This window comes from Prosopis cineraria, unplaced genomic scaffold, assembly GCF_029017545.1.
Source record: "Prosopis cineraria cultivar Desert tree isolate PC_DT_omini unplaced genomic scaffold, ASM2901754v1 PC2, whole genome shotgun sequence".
Taxonomy (NCBI): Eukaryota; Viridiplantae; Streptophyta; class Magnoliopsida; order Fabales; family Fabaceae; genus Prosopis; species Prosopis cineraria.
In genome coordinates this window covers 39,985,118-40,003,053 of record NW_026555333.1, presented here as the reverse complement: position 1 = coordinate 40,003,053, position 17,936 = coordinate 39,985,118, and the positions used below count along the sequence as shown (strand labels likewise).

Here is a 17,936-nt window from a genome sequence, read left to right as displayed (position 1 = left end):
AATATTATTAGTCACTAAGCTAGTAATACCTCTTTGTATCCTCTTTGTAAAATGATTTGCTTGGGTTGTGGGTTCAAACTCTCACTTGGCCAACTTAAAAATAATAATAATAAATTGACCCCTTTGCTAGACCAGTGATTGGTCTTGTTGCCAACGCAAGAGCTCTGACGGCCAGTGACTATGGGGAGAATTTAAAAAAAAAAATAAATAAGAGGTAGTTTTGTCTTTTTACACTAAATTTTAATTACATTTTGGTCTTGATCCTGCAAAGTCATTTCAGAATATTTTGAACATTTCCTATGAACAAGTTACTTCAGAAATACTTGATTATGATTTTCTCAAAATAATATTACCTGTCATCATTCTCCAAACAATGAAAGATGCAAATTAAAGGCGGAGGGAGGGTGATGCCAGGGCGCCTTAAAATTTATATGGGTGTTATATATACTTTTGTCCCCTCAAAATTTATGACAGTTTTATCGTATATATGATTTTAAGTCTCAGCCCCCTTATTGTTATATCCTAACCAGTGGCGGACCAATATATTTATGTAAGGGTGTGCAAATACCCCCACTAGGAAAAAATTGCAGGTTAGTGTAAGAAACTTTTACACTTTACGCACACCAAATTTAAAATTTTGAACCCACTAAAATATCAATCTTTCTCACGTGGAAAACAATGTTTCAATGTGATACTAAAATTTAAATTTAAATATATTTCTATACTTTGAATAAAGGAGTGAAAATATAATTAGTTAACCAACTTTATTTAACTTAATCTTAAGGTTAAATAAATAATTAAATAACAAATTTTTCAAATTCTTTAGATGCCTCCACTGATCATCCTTAGTCTGCCACTGATCCGGCTTCACTTCTGGAAAAGTGGAGGGACGATAAAAGATTTCAAAAGCATTGGCATACCATGATCTTTTTTCCCCCCAGAAGTCCATCGGATTACTCTGATTCTATTGTTGAATTTTTGATCTGCATCCCCATATAATAAATGCAGCCAAAATGATAATCCCTCCTGTCCCAAAACACATGACATTTTTATTACCACTACAAAATATTTACGTTGCTATTTTACGTCAGTCAGGTAAAAATCCGATGTAAAAAAAGGCAAAAAGATGATAGCATTTTTATAATTATGGGCGAAAGTTTTAACATCAGTTTTTTTCCAAAAACTGATGTAAAAAAGATTTTCCTTGTCAGCTCTAAATAAAAACGATGTGGAAAATTTATTTTAAAATACTAAAAAAAATGTCAGTTTTTACGTCAGTTGTTGAATAACTAACATGGAAACTAGATATCACGTTGGTTAAGTAACAAGTTGACATGGTATCTCTTGTATCAAAAAGTTAAAAAAAAAAATTTCTCTACCCATTTTTCGAATTAGATTTCCTCTCTAGTGGCATATTATCTCTCTCTCTCTCTCTCTCATTTTCAAACTTTTGAGCATCATCCCTTTTGGAAGCTATTGTCGTCCACTGTTCTACTAGCCATTACCGCCATTTGCATCGGCCATCACCACCATTTGGGTCCATTGTCGCAGCTGTCATCGTCGTTCGCATCCACAGTTGTCAAAGTCTTCTTCGTTGGTGGGTTTTCTTGCTTTTGGTGGGTCTTCTTCAACATTGTTGGTAGGTCTCCTTCTTCCTCTTCCATTATTAGGTGTTGCTATTCAGGGGTTTTTTTTTTTTCTCGGTTGCAATTTCTTCCTCAGTGGATTTAGGGTAAGCCAATTGTTGTTTTTCTATTTTTTTTTCATTGACTTCAGAAATTTATTCTTATTGGGTTGTTGTAGATATGAATTTCTGCCTACAACTTTTCATTTTTCTACTTTCTTATTTTTTTAAATTTTTCTGCCTCAAAATTTGTTCCTTCTCTGCTATGAGGAAATTCAAATTCTTTGTTTTTTTTATTGAACTTTTGATACAATAATATTTATACTTGGTTAGATTAATTAATTGTAATGTGATGAATTTTGATGTTTAATTGTGATGGTTGAGGTTTGAATATTATTATGTTTATAATAGATATATATTTTCAATTGTCATTGGAGAGCTTTTTATGATTGTTGAAATTTTGGGACGTTATGTTTTAAGAAAAAACTCTATCGAAATTTTTTCTAATCTTATAAATTGAAGAATAAATATGCTTTAACTAAGAAAGATTATATTTAGTGATTACAATTAATGTAAGCTTTGAGGTATATAGGGTTACATTGTGACCTATATTCCTGTATTACGTGTTCTATTTAAAGCTTTGAAGATTAGGAAGGATCGGAGGAGGTTATCATTGTTTGTTTATTCATTTCCCCTATTCTGTAGAATGACTGTGAAAACCTCATTTAATGGAAAAATGCATTTAATTTCAGCATTGATGCATCATTTAAAGGAGCAAACTAATTATGGCTTGTTGACTCCATGGTAATTTGTGATTTCATCTTTATGCATAACATAATCTCTTTATGTAAGACTTGCTTATTTATCTATCATTCTTTACCCAACCTTTATTAGCCTATGTATGTTCATCTACAAATCAAAATTATTTAATGGCAAAAAGTTCTATCCACCTATCTACTTGATTATTAATAAAGTATTTTGTTTTATCATATTATAAAATTACTTTATAATAAATGTTTAATTAGTATAAATAATAGATATATATTAATATTTATAATTCAAAGTATTTTGTTTTATCAGATTATAAAATTTCATTTGCCTATAACCATCGCCATCTGCTAGAGTTTTTAAGTTCTTCTGCCATCATTTGCAATTGCATCTTCAAATCCATTTACCCTGTCTAGTGGTAGAGAGGTGGCGAATGCGATGATGGGTTGAATGAGTCGAACCTAGTGATCCACCTCTAAGGTAGAGCTAAGTGGGTTAGCAGGTGAGGTGATGACTCCAAGAGACAAGAGAAGGAAATATAGAACAGGAATGTGCAAAGAAGAAGGGGAGAGAATGAATGTGACGTGACGTTTGGAAAGAGGGGTGAGGGAAGTGAGGTCGAGGAAGCGAGGTTTCTAACTTGGTGAAGGAAGAGGGAGTAGGGTAGGTGGTGGCTGGTGATGCAGTTGATGAGGACAATGATGGAGAAAGCGATAGTAGGGAGGAGAGAGAATGCAAAAAGTTGAAGAAAAAACATTATATTACAATAAATAGCAAAACGATTAATTGTATGGTTTAATGAGACGCTGCATGCCATGATATTTTCTGATGAACTCACGGGTCAAAAAAGTTCATAAGAAAACCTATCATTTTGCCACATGAATTCAATTACTCTGGCTAGAACTCCACATCTGTCATCTCTCTCAAAAAGACTATCTAGTTTCTTGTCTTTGATAATTCTCTTAGCTAGGACAGGTGGTGGTCGGTGACAGAGTTGATGAAGATGATGGAGGAAGCGATGGTAGGGAGGAGGGAGAATGCAAAGTTGGTAATGGAGAGAACTTGAGAGAGCTAAGGAAATGGCCAATGGTCAAGACGGATGCTATAGAGTTATGGTCGATGACAAGGTCAGGCTTCATTTGGGGTTGGCTAGACAATGACGATGGCCTTGACTAATGGAGCTTTCAAAATTCAAAGAAAATGAGTGAAGCAGTGGGTCACATACAATTAAAAATAAATAGCCATTAGTGAAAAATGGATGGAAAGTTATAGATGCACCAATTTTGATAGCTGATGATTTCTTTTGCATCATCTTATAGTATAGACTATCTAGTAGTCCTTGAAAATTAATTCAAAGATAAATTTATACCTTTATCCTAAATTTAATATCGTTATTGTCATATTATGTTGGATACTGAAAATTAAACATAAAGTTATAAATTAAAAGATTTTTTTTTTTTGCAGACCACTTTTAATGGCTACAATAAGTTGACACTAAAGAGTTGAAATGTTGTATATTATTTTTAATGGCGACAATATGTCTCCATCAAAAATAATATAAAGTTATGCCTTGATCTTTATTAGCAACAAAATCTTACCACCATAACTACCTTTAGTGGCAACATACTTCATCGTTGCAACTAATTAAGATTTTTTTTACTTGAATCTCGTTGCTGTCAAAAGTTTCACCATAAGCAAGGACTCAACCCCAAACTTTTGATGGCAACTTTCTAACTTTTCATAGCAATGAAAGGTCAACTTTTAGCAACAATAATAGTTGTCTTCATTAAAACTTTTTAGCGATAACTATTATGGCGGCAAACATTTGTCCCTTCTTCATCAGCAACATTAGTACATCTGTCACCACCGAAAGCTTTTTTTTTTTTTTAGTGAATGGTGTAGAAGGGGAAAAAAACGATAAGAAAAGATACAGATGAAGGGAAATATATATTAACTAGCTATGCTAACAATGGAGCGATGCAGATACAAAATTGAACCTAAACTTTTTTAGATAAGCTAGTTTATAGATTTAGTAATGCATTTTTGTGACTTCAATTTATTCTGTTTCTTTTATTAAGCTTTCCTTTATCTTAATTGTTTTCTGTTATGGTTCTTTTAAATTGTTATGATTCTTTTAAACTAAATTAATTAGCTAAAACTATTATTATCTACTTGTTGTATCTCATTCTTGTTTCCTAGCTAATTCCTCTCTCATTAATTTCTCTCTATTTTCCCATTCCCTTCTTCCTTTAATTTTCTTCCATCCGTGTCCTTCATCACAGTCTATCAGTTGCAAGGAATAATTTCCATGTCATTGAAAGGAAAAAAAAAAAGGATATACAAGGAAATGTGACACCTTGAAACTTTAACCAAGAAAATAATTATAACTTAAAAATGATTGAAATTTTCACTTAAAAAGGAAAAGGGAACTCTGTTAAAAATCATTGAGAAGTTCAGTTAAAAGTGATTATTTTTAACTGACATTATTATCTTCATATGATTATTTCAAAATATCATTCTTCTTTATATATATATATATATATAAACACTCTTATACACTTAAAAAAATTAATGGCACACCTACAGATGTGCTTTGAAGGTGTTTGGGCTTAAAATGAAGTGCCAATCCAAAATCAGGAAGAGAAAGCTATACAAAATGATAGGCCCAAGATGCAAGCAAAAACATAGCCAGGTCGTTTCCAGAAGACGGGCCATGCCACGTACGTACTCAATGTAACCCTTAAAACCCAAAGTGATAGGACGTTGGAGACCATTAAGTGCACATGGCATTATATGATGTGCCACGAATCTCACATGGCCATGCTAAATGGTCACTAATATTTCATGCACGCGGGCTTTGAATCTTGCAGGTACAATGGTTACGGACAAATGGTTACAAAAGGAACTAATGACTGCAAAGGGAGCGGCATCATTATTAGAATCAACCAAATCAGTATTAGTATTCACCAGAACTTTTACTTCCCAAGTCATTTAGCTTGTATTCCCAATTTAGTCTTATAATTATTTCTGGTTTCAAGTTGTAGTCAATGCGATTCTGTATTTACTTTCCCATTAATTCACACTACAAAAAATGTTATTTAGAGACATAATAATTCGTCTCTAACTAATGAAAAATTCATCTTTAAACAAGTAGAGATAGATTTAGAGACGAATATGGCAGTGTCTTAAAAAGTGTTAAATAATTAGAGATGAAATTTTTAAGCCGTTGTTGATTAGAGATAGATTTTTTCATCTCTAAATAAAAAATGCATTCTCTAATTTTCATAAAAAATCTGTTGCTATAAAACACTTTAAAAATTATATAAAATGATAGAGACGGAATAAAATAGTCTCTAAATCCATCTCTAAAAAAATGAAAGCTAAATTCCTTATGTCTTTACCACCATGTTAGCATCATATCACTTGACATCTCATCAGTCATGTATGTATCTGCATGTGCCAACTCATCTGACCATGTGTGGGTCAACCAATGCCATGTCAAGCATTACGTCGCCACCTCATGCCATATCAACAGTCACCACCTACCACATTACATATTTGTTATAAAATATGCTACGGCAAAATTTGATCTCTTGATCTCCTACCTTCAAAGTCTTAAGTTCTTTTTCTTTGCCAATTAAACTAAAATATACTTGCAATTATTATTCATAAAATTAAATATATGTCACTTAACTACACACACACACAATATTATATTATTAAAAAGATATACATATATTTTATTTTAGTTTTTATTATTAATGTGATAAAATTATTTATATGACTATTTTTATTATATTTTTAAAAAATATTATTTTTGTTAGGAAAATGGACTTAAAATGAAACAAATTTTTAATAGAAAAAATATTATTTTTTAAATGAAAATAATTAAGTACATAATTCATATAAAATATGTATTATTTTAGTTTACATTAAATATTTTTTTACTTTTATCTTCTCCATATTATTTTAAAAAATTAATAAAAAATAATCAAATTTTTTTCTTCTCCCAAATGGTTAAATGTTTCCAATTATTTTCCTACAAATAGATTTTATTCAAAATTTTTAAATTTTTTAAAATGAATTTAATAAAGATTAATTATGATCATATAAAATTTTGTTAATTATTAATTGGAACAATTTTTTTATTTTTAATAAATACTAACAACTTTTAAAATATAAAATATTTAAATATTTAATTTAAATATATCTATGTGAATTTTTGTATTTAAAAATTATTTTAATATGGAACAAATTTAAAATTTAAAATCTTATAATATGTGATATACTTCCTCCATTCAAAAATATAAAGCATTTTTTAAGGAGTTAGATATTTAAAAATATAAGGCATTTTAATCTTTTGAGGTGCAACCATTATTTTTTTTTAAAGTGCCCCTATTAATAATGACTTTATATTTATTGTAAGATATTTAATAGAGGTAAGTATGAAAAAATAGGGTTAGTTAAAAAATACGTAATTACTTTATTGGAGGTGAGATTCGGTTAAAAATGACTTATATTTTTCAACGGAGGGAGTATATATTAATACATAATTTTATTTATCATGAATTAAATATTTTTTATTTATATAATTTTAAGTTATACTATATATTAATAAAATAATTTATTTTCTTATATACTTTAGAATTTATTTTTCTTTTCTCCTTCCTATACTGAAAATGAACATTATTCATATATATATATATATATATATATATATCATAAAAATGATAATTTGCTTTAAAATAATTAGTTCTTGTCATATTAATATTATCTATAGTCATTTCAAATGAATTTTTATTAATTCTACTTAATATTCAGTTTCATAGGTGTTTTGGAGTTTTGATTTTATTTTCTTATTTTAATGTGTTGGTAAAAATTTATTAATAATTAAAAAAGTACTAAAGGAAAAATATGAATAACACAAAAGAAACAAAACATTCAATCAATTAATGTTATAGAATGAATTAATGAATACTAAATAGAAATTTAGAAAATAACTTAGAGAAAGAGGGATAGAAGAAAAAAATAAATAAAAAACATAGAAAACATTTTCAAACACTCTATAAATTATGAGGATAAATGTTTTTGAACACAAACATTGAATTTTTGTTGTTTGCATTGAATGGGAAGCTCACTAAACCATGATAAAATTTTTTCTACATCTTTAAAATTAATTTTTATTTTAATATATTTCAAACATGTATTATAACAATTAATAATTTAAAAATTAAAAAAATAAAAAATATAACCTCATCTCTAAATTTGTCTCTACTTTGAATTAGAGACACATTGAGACACATTGAGAAATAAAAATAATTTCATCTCTAATATATTTTTTTTAGTTGTATCTAATTTCATCTCTATGTTAATGAAATAAAATTATGAAATGTTAATGAAATACAGAGAGGGAATTAGAGATTGCTAAATTTTTATCTCTAAGTTCATAAAAAAAAATATCTCTCAAATTCGATCTCTAAATTTTAAAAAAATATATAAAATTAATATTGGAGACGGATTTAGAGATGGCTAATATAGAGATAAAAATTTTTTATCTTCAAACTTATCTCTAACATTTTAATTTTTAAAAAAATTAAATTTTTGATCAATAATAAGTCAAGACAAATTATACAACGCTTTTTTGAGAGACATATACAATTCGTCTCTAAATATGTCTCTATATTTTAAAATATTTTAAAATTAAATCTATTTCAAAAAATATAATTAGTGTCTATTTTTGTCTTTGTTAAAGACAATAATTAGTCCATATCTAATTTTTATCTCTATTTTAATATTTTTTGTAGTGCCAAAACACTTTCTATTCCAATCTCTTTGTATCTTTACATTCAAGTAAACTATGGTAAGGGAGCTCAGGAGTCCTATTGTCATTTTTTAGACTCAACATCTTTAGCACGCGTAGTATTTATTGTTTTTCAAAGAACAAAAGGTAAATAAATTTAACAAAATTAAAATTGCATCAACAGATGAGTTCAGCGTTGGTTGCAAGATAGGTCCAATCACCATTGCTAGATTGAGAACAACCATGTCAATGTTGTTTTCTTTTGTAAATTTTCAAACAGCTTCTTCAGCCAAAGTCTTAGAAAATAAATATCTTGACCAATATTCTTGGAAGAACAAATAATATATAAAACATGACCCTCAAAGGGCATGATAAAATACTCTCTCTAATTTATAATATAGAGCATTTTTAAAAAAATCTTGTTTGGTTCAAAATATAAGATATTAAATAGTTCATATAATTATTATTTTAACCATACCCTAACTTCATTTGTTATTCTTCTTAAACAATAGGAAAAATTATATCTAGATCTCATATAAGAAAATTTATCACCAAAAAGTCCCATGATATTCACAAAATACTCTTAAGGAAAATGACAATTTGTAATAGCAAGTTGTAAATAGTCGTTGCCCAATTATTAATGCCCTTAGTTAAATTATAAATGTGCAGAATTCAGGACTTGAGAGTATTTTATAAATTTTATGGGACCTTTTGATAATAAATTTTATTAGGCAGGACCTAGATGTAATTTTTTCAAAATAGTTTTTGATAAAAAATAATCTAGTAAAATTTCAATTGTCATTATTAAAATACTTACATAAAAAATAACAAGGGTATAATTGAAAAAATATATATATTTTGAAAATATTAAAATTTTAGCTAACTTTTTAAAATATCAGATATTATGGACTCAAATGAGTGCTAATATACATCACAAAAACACTATACATCAAAAACTTATCTCTTGATTAATCTCCACGCAAGTCGGTTCTATATCTCTCTCTTTCTCTCGCCTCACACGTCACTTGTATATATATCCAAAAAAAGACACTACTAAAAAAAATGGGAGCACTTAATTTTGGCCAACAGGAGAACTTCAAATGGCTCCTTACGGTAACGTTTTAAAAACACTCTCATAGCTTATATATACAAGAATATTTTAAACTAAGCACTCTTACAAAGTCTTCCCTAAAAGTTATACATTTCAAATAATCAAATTTAATAATTTAATATATCAATTCATCCAAAAAAAATTTCAGAGCATAAAATAAACAATTTATCAAATGATTGTAATTTATCTTAGGTTTATCTATTAACTTAATATTACTATAGTCATAATTTAATACTAACTACATTCAATTTCTTAACTAATATAAATTAAATTTTTAAATAATCACATTAAAATTAATTTACTTAACAACTCAATCATATAGCAATTACAATTAATTTCAAGTTCAATTTTAACTAACATAAGAGTAGTTTAATATTAATAAAAATTTAACCAATATTACTAATACATAAATATATATATATATATATATAACACAACTTATCAAGATAACTAAATAATTATATAAATTTTGAAAAAAAGAACCTACCATACGCGATTTCAGCGACAGATGGACTTTATGCGACTTCGGCGACGGACGGAGCTTTACACGCTTCAGCGATGGAGCAAGATTCAAATTTCAGTGACGCACAGCTTTACGTGATTTCGACCAGCCACAGGGATTTCAGCTACGCAACCAAATTTACAGCAATTTCGACTAGATTTACGCGACCAGATTTTCTCCGATGATGTGATTTCGAATAGTTGCACACGATTCGAATAGCTCCAGAGCTCCAATTTCAAACAAGATTTCAAACAGCTCGGCGATGAACAGCAAGAGACGGCGCACGATTTGATATTTAGTGAATTGATGGGAGATTTCAAACAGATCGACGAACAAATTGCGGTGTGGATAACGACAGACTCCTGCAGTTGTTGACAGCGGCCGTAGAGAAGATGGAAGGTGTGAATGGAGAATAAGAAAGTTGGAAGGGTTTTGAGGAGATAATAAAAGTTGAAGTCAAGCAGACCTGTAAAAAAAAAAATAATAATAATAAGGCTGAATATAAAAAAAATAAAAGAAGCTTTAGGAGCACTTAAATTTTAAGCACTCCTATATGGACCTTAAGAAGTGCTTTAGCACTTTTTAACAAAGTACTCCTAAAGGTTAACTTTATAAACGCTCCTATAAGTTACAATAATTTTTTTATTTGTTTTTATTAAACATATAATAGCGCTTATCTCCTATAGGATATATTATATTTTAAAAAAATTAATCTTTTATTTCTCCAACTTTTAAGTCACTTGTAACTTAATCCCTCAACTATGACTAGCTATAACTCAGCTCTTCAACTATGACTCGCCTATGACTCAGTCCCGCAACTTTAGAATCACTTACAAATTAGTTCCTCAACTATATCTCACATCAGTGAGCAAGAGGAGGGTATTTTAAAATAATATATGAACATTTTTTATCCCTCTTATTTGATAAGAAATTTTAAAAAAAAATAAAAAATAAGGACCGAGTTATAGGTGAATCAAAAGTTGAGGGATTGAATCACAGCGAGTCATAGTTAAAAGACTGAGTTACAGCGAGTCATAGTTGAGGAACTGAATTACAAGTAAATTAAAAGTTAAAGGATTAAAAGATTAATTTTTTTTATATTTTTTATATTTTTCAAGTGTCGCTCCCATAGGTTAACTTTATTTTTTTCTGGTTTTAATTAACCTATAGGAGCGCTCCTAAATGTTGGATTTTTTTAAAATTTTTATTTTTTACTTAATGTATAGGAGCGCTTATTTTATAAGGACTCTTATAGGTTTCATTTATTTTTTTATTATTTAATGAAATTATCTATAAGAGTGCTTATATAATGAGGGCTCCTAAAGGGTGCTCTTATTTTATTTTTTTTCCTTTTTAGGATAACAATTGGAGCGTTTAGTTTATAAGCATTCTAATAAGTTCCTTTATTTTATTTATTTTTTTACATACCATATAGGAGTGTTTATTTTATAAGCACTCCTATAAAATAAGTGCTCTTATAAGTCATATTTAATTTTTTTCATTTTTTATTGAAAGATATAATAGTGCTTATAAAAAAGTGCTTCTATATGTTTAATTTTTCAGAGCATTTTAGTAATAAAGTACTCTGCTAACTTTCACATTTAATTATAGGAGCGCTTTTCTTTATAAGCTCTCATAAAGATGTATTTTATAATAATGAGAGTATGTATTAAAAAAGTTATGATCCCAATCTCTGTAGCATTATCACGTGGGCAAGAAAATTAAAGCTCTAGCATTTACTACACTAATTAGTAATTAGCACGCCGGAGAGGCCATATGAATTATTTATATTAATTATCAATTAACTTCATCAAAGCGTTAATTTAGCAAAATACTATATGAATATACATACCCCATTTTCCTTGCAAATATCTAGATCTGGAAACCTGTCTCATCAACCATAATATCCAGAGTTAAAGGCTTTCCATGACATAAAACTGCTGCTATATACATAAGATGTGAGAACAACTCGTTGCACTGATGGTGACCTTGCTCATGATTTGGTAACATTGATTGCTGGCTCAATAAGTTCAGCATGAAATATTCAAAAATAGCAAGCTTTAATTAGAAGCTTATCATTATTAATTGTCAAACCCTTGATTTATATGCAAATTCCCAAAAAGCTCATATATAACTTATCACTTAATGACGCTGGTATTTAATACATACTCTTTCTTTTTTTTTTAATTGTTAAAGAACCTATCACTTTTAATTTGTATTTTTTATAAGTAAAATCACCAATTTCAATAAATATTTATTACACATTTATTAAATTATCTCTCATAATTTATATTAATAAAAAATAATTAATATATGATTATGTTTGTAATAACCTAGAATTTTAAGTTAAATTTAAAAATTTATGGCAAAGTAATTCATTGATATATATTTCTAGAGGAAAATTATCAAGAACGGACTGTTAGCTTAGTGGTAAGTGTTATGGCCCATAATTCCAAGGGTGTTATTTTGCTTCTTTTCCTATTCAAAATTATCATTTCCCCGCTCTTCCATCATGCGTTTTTTCCTCCTTTCTTCCTTCTCTTTCATTCGAGTGAGAGGACCAGAAGCTTCAAGACTCGGCGTCTGAAACTCCTCTGATTTGCCCTTTCCATTTTTCATATTCTAGCGATATTGGCGTGGATTTTGTTGTTGTTCCGTCCGCTGCTGCTCTAGTAGATCGAGGCTTCTTTCTTATTCCGTCATCTTGGCTCGCGTATTGGCTATAAGGAGCAAGAAAATATTTTTGTTGCTCACAGATTATGAATACTCGATCCTGTCACTTCAAACCTCTGCCATTCAACACGCCGTCAACGGGAGTAGGAGCTTCACTTACTGCCGCTGTGACGTCGCCGAGATCCCTCCGTTCTCCCCTGTTCTGTGCTTGTCGCAAACCATTGTATTGTGGTACAAATCATTAGTTCTTCTCTTCTTTCTTATTCCATCATCTTGGCTCGCGTGTGGGCTGTAAGGAGCAAGAAAATATTTTTGTTGCTCAGAGATTATGATACTCGATCCAGTCACTTCAAACCTCTGCCATTCAACACGCCGACAACGGGAGTAGGAGCTTCACTTACTGCCGCTGTGACGGCGCCGAGATCCCTCCGTTCTCCCCTGTTCTGTGCTTGTCGTAAACCATTGTATTGCGGTACAAATCATGAGTTCTTCTCTTCCCTATTCAGCTGTGAGTTTCATCTCTTTCTCTGCTTGGTGAATTCCTATTGTTGAGCATAGGAGTCGGACATTCCTTTCCCCTTGATTCTCTGCCCTGTTGTTGCCGTGTGGTGAGAAGCTTTGAGTTCTTCCCCTTTTCTTTGAAAATTCTGTGTATGTGTGAAGTGTGATTAACATTGTTGAACTTATAGAATTTTTGATAAAACTCTGCTGTTGTCAGTGCTATTCAAGGGAAGAGGGACTTTTGAGCTGGAAATTCATCTTAAAGCTTGATAATAATATATATATAGGTCAATTTTTAAGTTAAATTCATTTTGTTTAAATTGGTGGATTATGAAGAATTGATTAGAATTATGTTAGAAGCAATTAGATATGAAACTTGAGAAATAATAACTATAAGATGATTGTTGAAGTGCTTAATAGCATAAATTAAACTTGATTTTTAAATATTTATGAAGATTCATTAATTTTTGTGGAAAGTAAGAAATTTAATTTAGATGTTACAAAGAATACTTGTTTATAAAATTTATAATGTGATTTTTGAATTTTTGAAGATGAATAGTTGTTGATGAAATATTGAATGCTAGCATTTTTATGAGTAGATTGAAAATGATTTATGTTTGGTTCCTTGACCAAATGCTAGTGAGAATTAAAAAAAAAAAGTTTCAAATGTATTGTTATAGTTTAATATTGGTGGTGAGTGAGATTGAAAAAAGAAATTATTTTATTGGTTGAGGGTTAAATAAAATTTTAATATGATTTATAAGAAGTTTGGAAGAGGGAAAATTTGATTAAAGTTGAGAGGAGAAATTTAAATTTTGGAGATTTCAGGTAAGTGAATACATTCCCTTTAATTTATTGTTAATAGCTTTTTTACTTAAATATTTTACTCTTATGAATCATATTAGTTTTTGAAAATTATGGAATATTGATGAAGGATAATTAAATTATGATATGTGCATTTATTTTTCCTCAAGAAATATATTTCCAAGATTGATGAAGGCATTGTTGTTTATTAAACTCTAGAATTTCCTAGTTACTCAATTAATGCAAGCTTGTACATTAGCTATAAAGTATTATTTTGAAAAATTTTGAGATTTGAAACAAATCATGCAAGTTTAGCATTAAGAATGAAAATTTTATTATAGAAGTAATTATTTTTCTCGTATGTTTGAAATGTGATTTTTAAGAGGACTCTAAACAAAACACTGCTACTAACAATAGTTCCGCTGGCTCATAGTGCGCTGTGGTTAATAACTAGCTAGTTTATCTTGTGAGCTTTGTTTTCATGTTTGTTATTGATGGACTTTGTACCCGTGTTTGATTTTGTGGCCTTGAGCCGCGTTTGGTTAGCTTTACCCTCGTGGACTATATGTCCATATGACTTCAGTTACATTTGGTTATTTACCCTTGTGGACTATTTGTCTACATTTGTTTTCGTGGCATAAGCCATATTTGATTATTTACCCTTCTGGACTGTGTGTCCATGTTTGTTACTTGTTTTGTTAAGCCCTCAAAATTTTTTAATTTTGGTTAACTCACTCATTTGAAATTTCAATAGTTTCAATTACCAAGTATACTATTTTGAATTATGTGTGAGTAATTTATTTGCTTTAAGCATGATAATATAAAGTGTTTCTAAATTCACTCTCATTTTATGGTTATGATTATGATTTACATATTTTTAAATTTATTATGTTGAATTATTATTTTTTCAATTATTTTACATGATTATTTTAGTTTAGTATTTTAATTCTTTTAAATTCTATTTTAGGGATGCTATTCACTAGAAAATTTATTTTGGTCTTAGATTCATTAGCTGACGCTAATTCTATTCCCGACCTCTGGAGGGCAATATAGCTATATTAGGGTGAGAATTTTGTTTGGTGCTGTTATATTTTTATGTAAATATTTAAGTCTTATGTATTTTAATTTAGAAGAAAGATTAGTTGCTCCAAATAGATTGTTGCTAGAATTTTATTTTGATTTATATACTATTTACTGGCAGGAAGGAGCTAATCTCCTGATTGATATTATATTTTGTGAAGATTTTTGTATTGTAGAATTTTTAAGAAATACTATTTATAGTGAATGTTCTGTCAAAATTTCTATAAAAATGTTGAAGCCTTGTTATCACAATTAATATCAAAAGTGTTAGAATTTTCATATAATATGATTTTTTTAAAAAAATCGAATGAATTTTCATTGTAAGGCTTACAGGAATATGCAATGTAGTTTGCATCCATGCTGGTCACCCTTTATTTTTGGGGCATGACAATATTGATTAACATAGAGTATTTTAGTCTACTTTTTTATTTTTAGACATAATTATTATAGTTAACTGACTTTTTCAAACTATGTGATACAGCTTTTTTATATATTGAAACGAAGGGAGTATTATCTAATATCTATTTCTTTTTATAAGGTTTTGTAAGGTTTTACACACAAATTAAGAAATATAATTAGACAACTTTTAGTGCCCTGAACTTTCTTTCATCTATTGATTTGTCTTTGAACTTTGACACAATAAAACTTGGTCGTTATTTATTTAGATAAGAAGAAATTATAGAGAATATGGTGTTCTGAGTAAAAAAATTATAAGAACTAAATTGTTTCAAATCAAAGAATTATAGGGTTTGAATTGTTCCTTCATAGATTGAATCAACAATTGAGAATAAGTTTAGTATCTAAAACATAAAATTTTTTTCCCCAAAAGTTGAAGATGTATTAAAAAAAAGGAAAAGGAGGAAGTGTAGTAATTAATAATGGTTATTTTTATTGACCTATGTATGTATGTATGTATGAATGTATATTATTTGGCCAACAATTTTGATCGATATGAACCTAAGGGTCTTTGATGCCATAGACAATAAGAGATGCAGTGTGAAAGACACCATGACAGCCCTCAATTGCAGAATTGAAAGAACCTTCCAATAAATTTGCTTTCAAAAGCTTCAATCTTTCCTTTGCTCCTTCTAGTCTCATCAAGTGCTCTGTCTTGCTCCAGTCATCCGCACATAACGTAGTTATATATATATATATATATATATATCCGAAAACTAACTAAATGTGTTTGAAGTAATCAATGACGTTGAGCTACAGAGAAAATCATAGTACAAAGAACTAATTAAAACGATACACAAGTAATGGTGATTGCATGGGGATGAAGTAAAGAATAATCAATGAAGAAACTCAATTAAATCACGAACAGTGGCTCTAACAGAATAGCCATGAAGAAGAAGCAGCTTGATGAGCCATAAAAAACCCAGAACCACCTGTCATGCATACCAACTTCCTTTTTCCTGCTTCTAAGTTGCTTGCCATTCTCTTGGAATTCTAAAATATTTAAACTAGCCAACAATTTTTCACATATTTCAAAAGGAAAAATTTTATAACTTTGCAAAATAATATTGTATATTGGGTTATCTACCCTCGGTGGATTAGCCCAATATATAAGCTTATGGGGCTTTACAGTGAATATAAGAGTTTGGGTACTTAAGCATAATATTCCCTGAGTCTTTATACGCAAATAACCCCATTGTTTAATTTGTTGGATTGGAGGGAATGGTTTTTTCTAAGTAATTCCCACATTCAAAACCAACGCATATATGGGGGTCAATTGAGGGTTCAAGATAAAGGAACGTATTTTGCTTGTTTGGTGAATCTTTTCAAGTGATATTCTTCCATATTTTCTCTCGTTCAAAACCTCTTTTTCATTTGTGTATTTGCTATCAGTTGCGGAACTGAGTTCGACGTTGTGATTAACTTCCCACATTCGGCATACCCTTCAGGAGGCTATATTACAGGTATGCATTCCTCCTCCAAATCTTACATTAGTATTAGAGTCAAGAGTTTTCTAAGTCTACGTTTTTTGTGCATGATAATGAGAATTTGATTTGCTTACTCCATATACATGCAAATCTACCTGCTCCATTTTTTTTGTATCATATGCCTCTATCTATTTTTATCATTATTCTAGCCAAATGAACATGTTTATATGCTTCTTGGTTGATACAAATATTGTATATAAGGCTATACATGTTAGTTATGCATTTTGCATGCAATCTAAAGTGCGAAAAATTACAACTATAAACAAACCAAAATAATAGGTGTTTTAAAACTGGGTTTTTTTGAAAAATGGATTGCATAATGTTTAGAGCTTGAAAAAACGAAGAAAATAATACCAAGAACTCGCAAAACAAAAATTGGACAGAGGTGATATGGCTTCTAGAAGTTTCAAGTTTGATGGACCCGACCTACCAAAGGAATCAAGTCAAGCTAACCTGGTTGGAGGTAGACAATGACAAAAACGATGCATTATTTCTGTTATCATCAAAATGACACGTCATTTTAATGTTCTATTCAGTTAAAAAAAAATTCTATGACTTAAAAAAAATTGAGCTTACAGCCCAAGTCCAAATATATATATATATATATATATTTTCAGTTGGGTATTAGAATTCATTTTTTTATTAGTTTATTTAAAAAAACACTTACTTGGACACATGGCTCATAGGACCCATAGGAAGGCTCCACTAGTGCGTGATGGACCCCACCCTGAAGCCACTGATGCATGGAGAACAATGGACCTACGTGTGTCATCACTGAAGCATGGGAAGGTGGCATGTGATGTGCACGAACCTCCTTCAAGAGTAAAACTTTTTGTTTTTTAAAATTTTAGAATTGTTTAATCTAGAGAGGTTCTTAAGGTGCATGTGGGATCAGATTGAGACACAATTTGTCTTAAAAATTCCTAAATTTGAGATCTTCATTTTGATATGCTATTTACCTATATTTAAGACAAAATAAGAATTTATTTTTTGAGTTATTCAGTGCATTTCATAAGTTTAACCAATTAAAAAAATTCTAATTTTTTTTAGGAAAATATAAAGCAAGAGGCTTCTAATAGCACTGAAAACTCACAAAATTATTCCCTTAGCACTGAGTATTTGGATGAGCC

At 29.4% G+C, this 17,936-nt stretch overlaps 1 pseudogene; it reads right to left on the bottom strand.

Moving 5' to 3' along the window:
• Window positions 1-8,139: 8,139 nt before the first annotated feature.
• Window positions 8,140-16,300, bottom strand: LOC129302752 (cinnamoyl-CoA reductase CAD2-like; annotated as a pseudogene).
• Window positions 16,301-17,936: the final 1,636 nt, after the last annotated feature.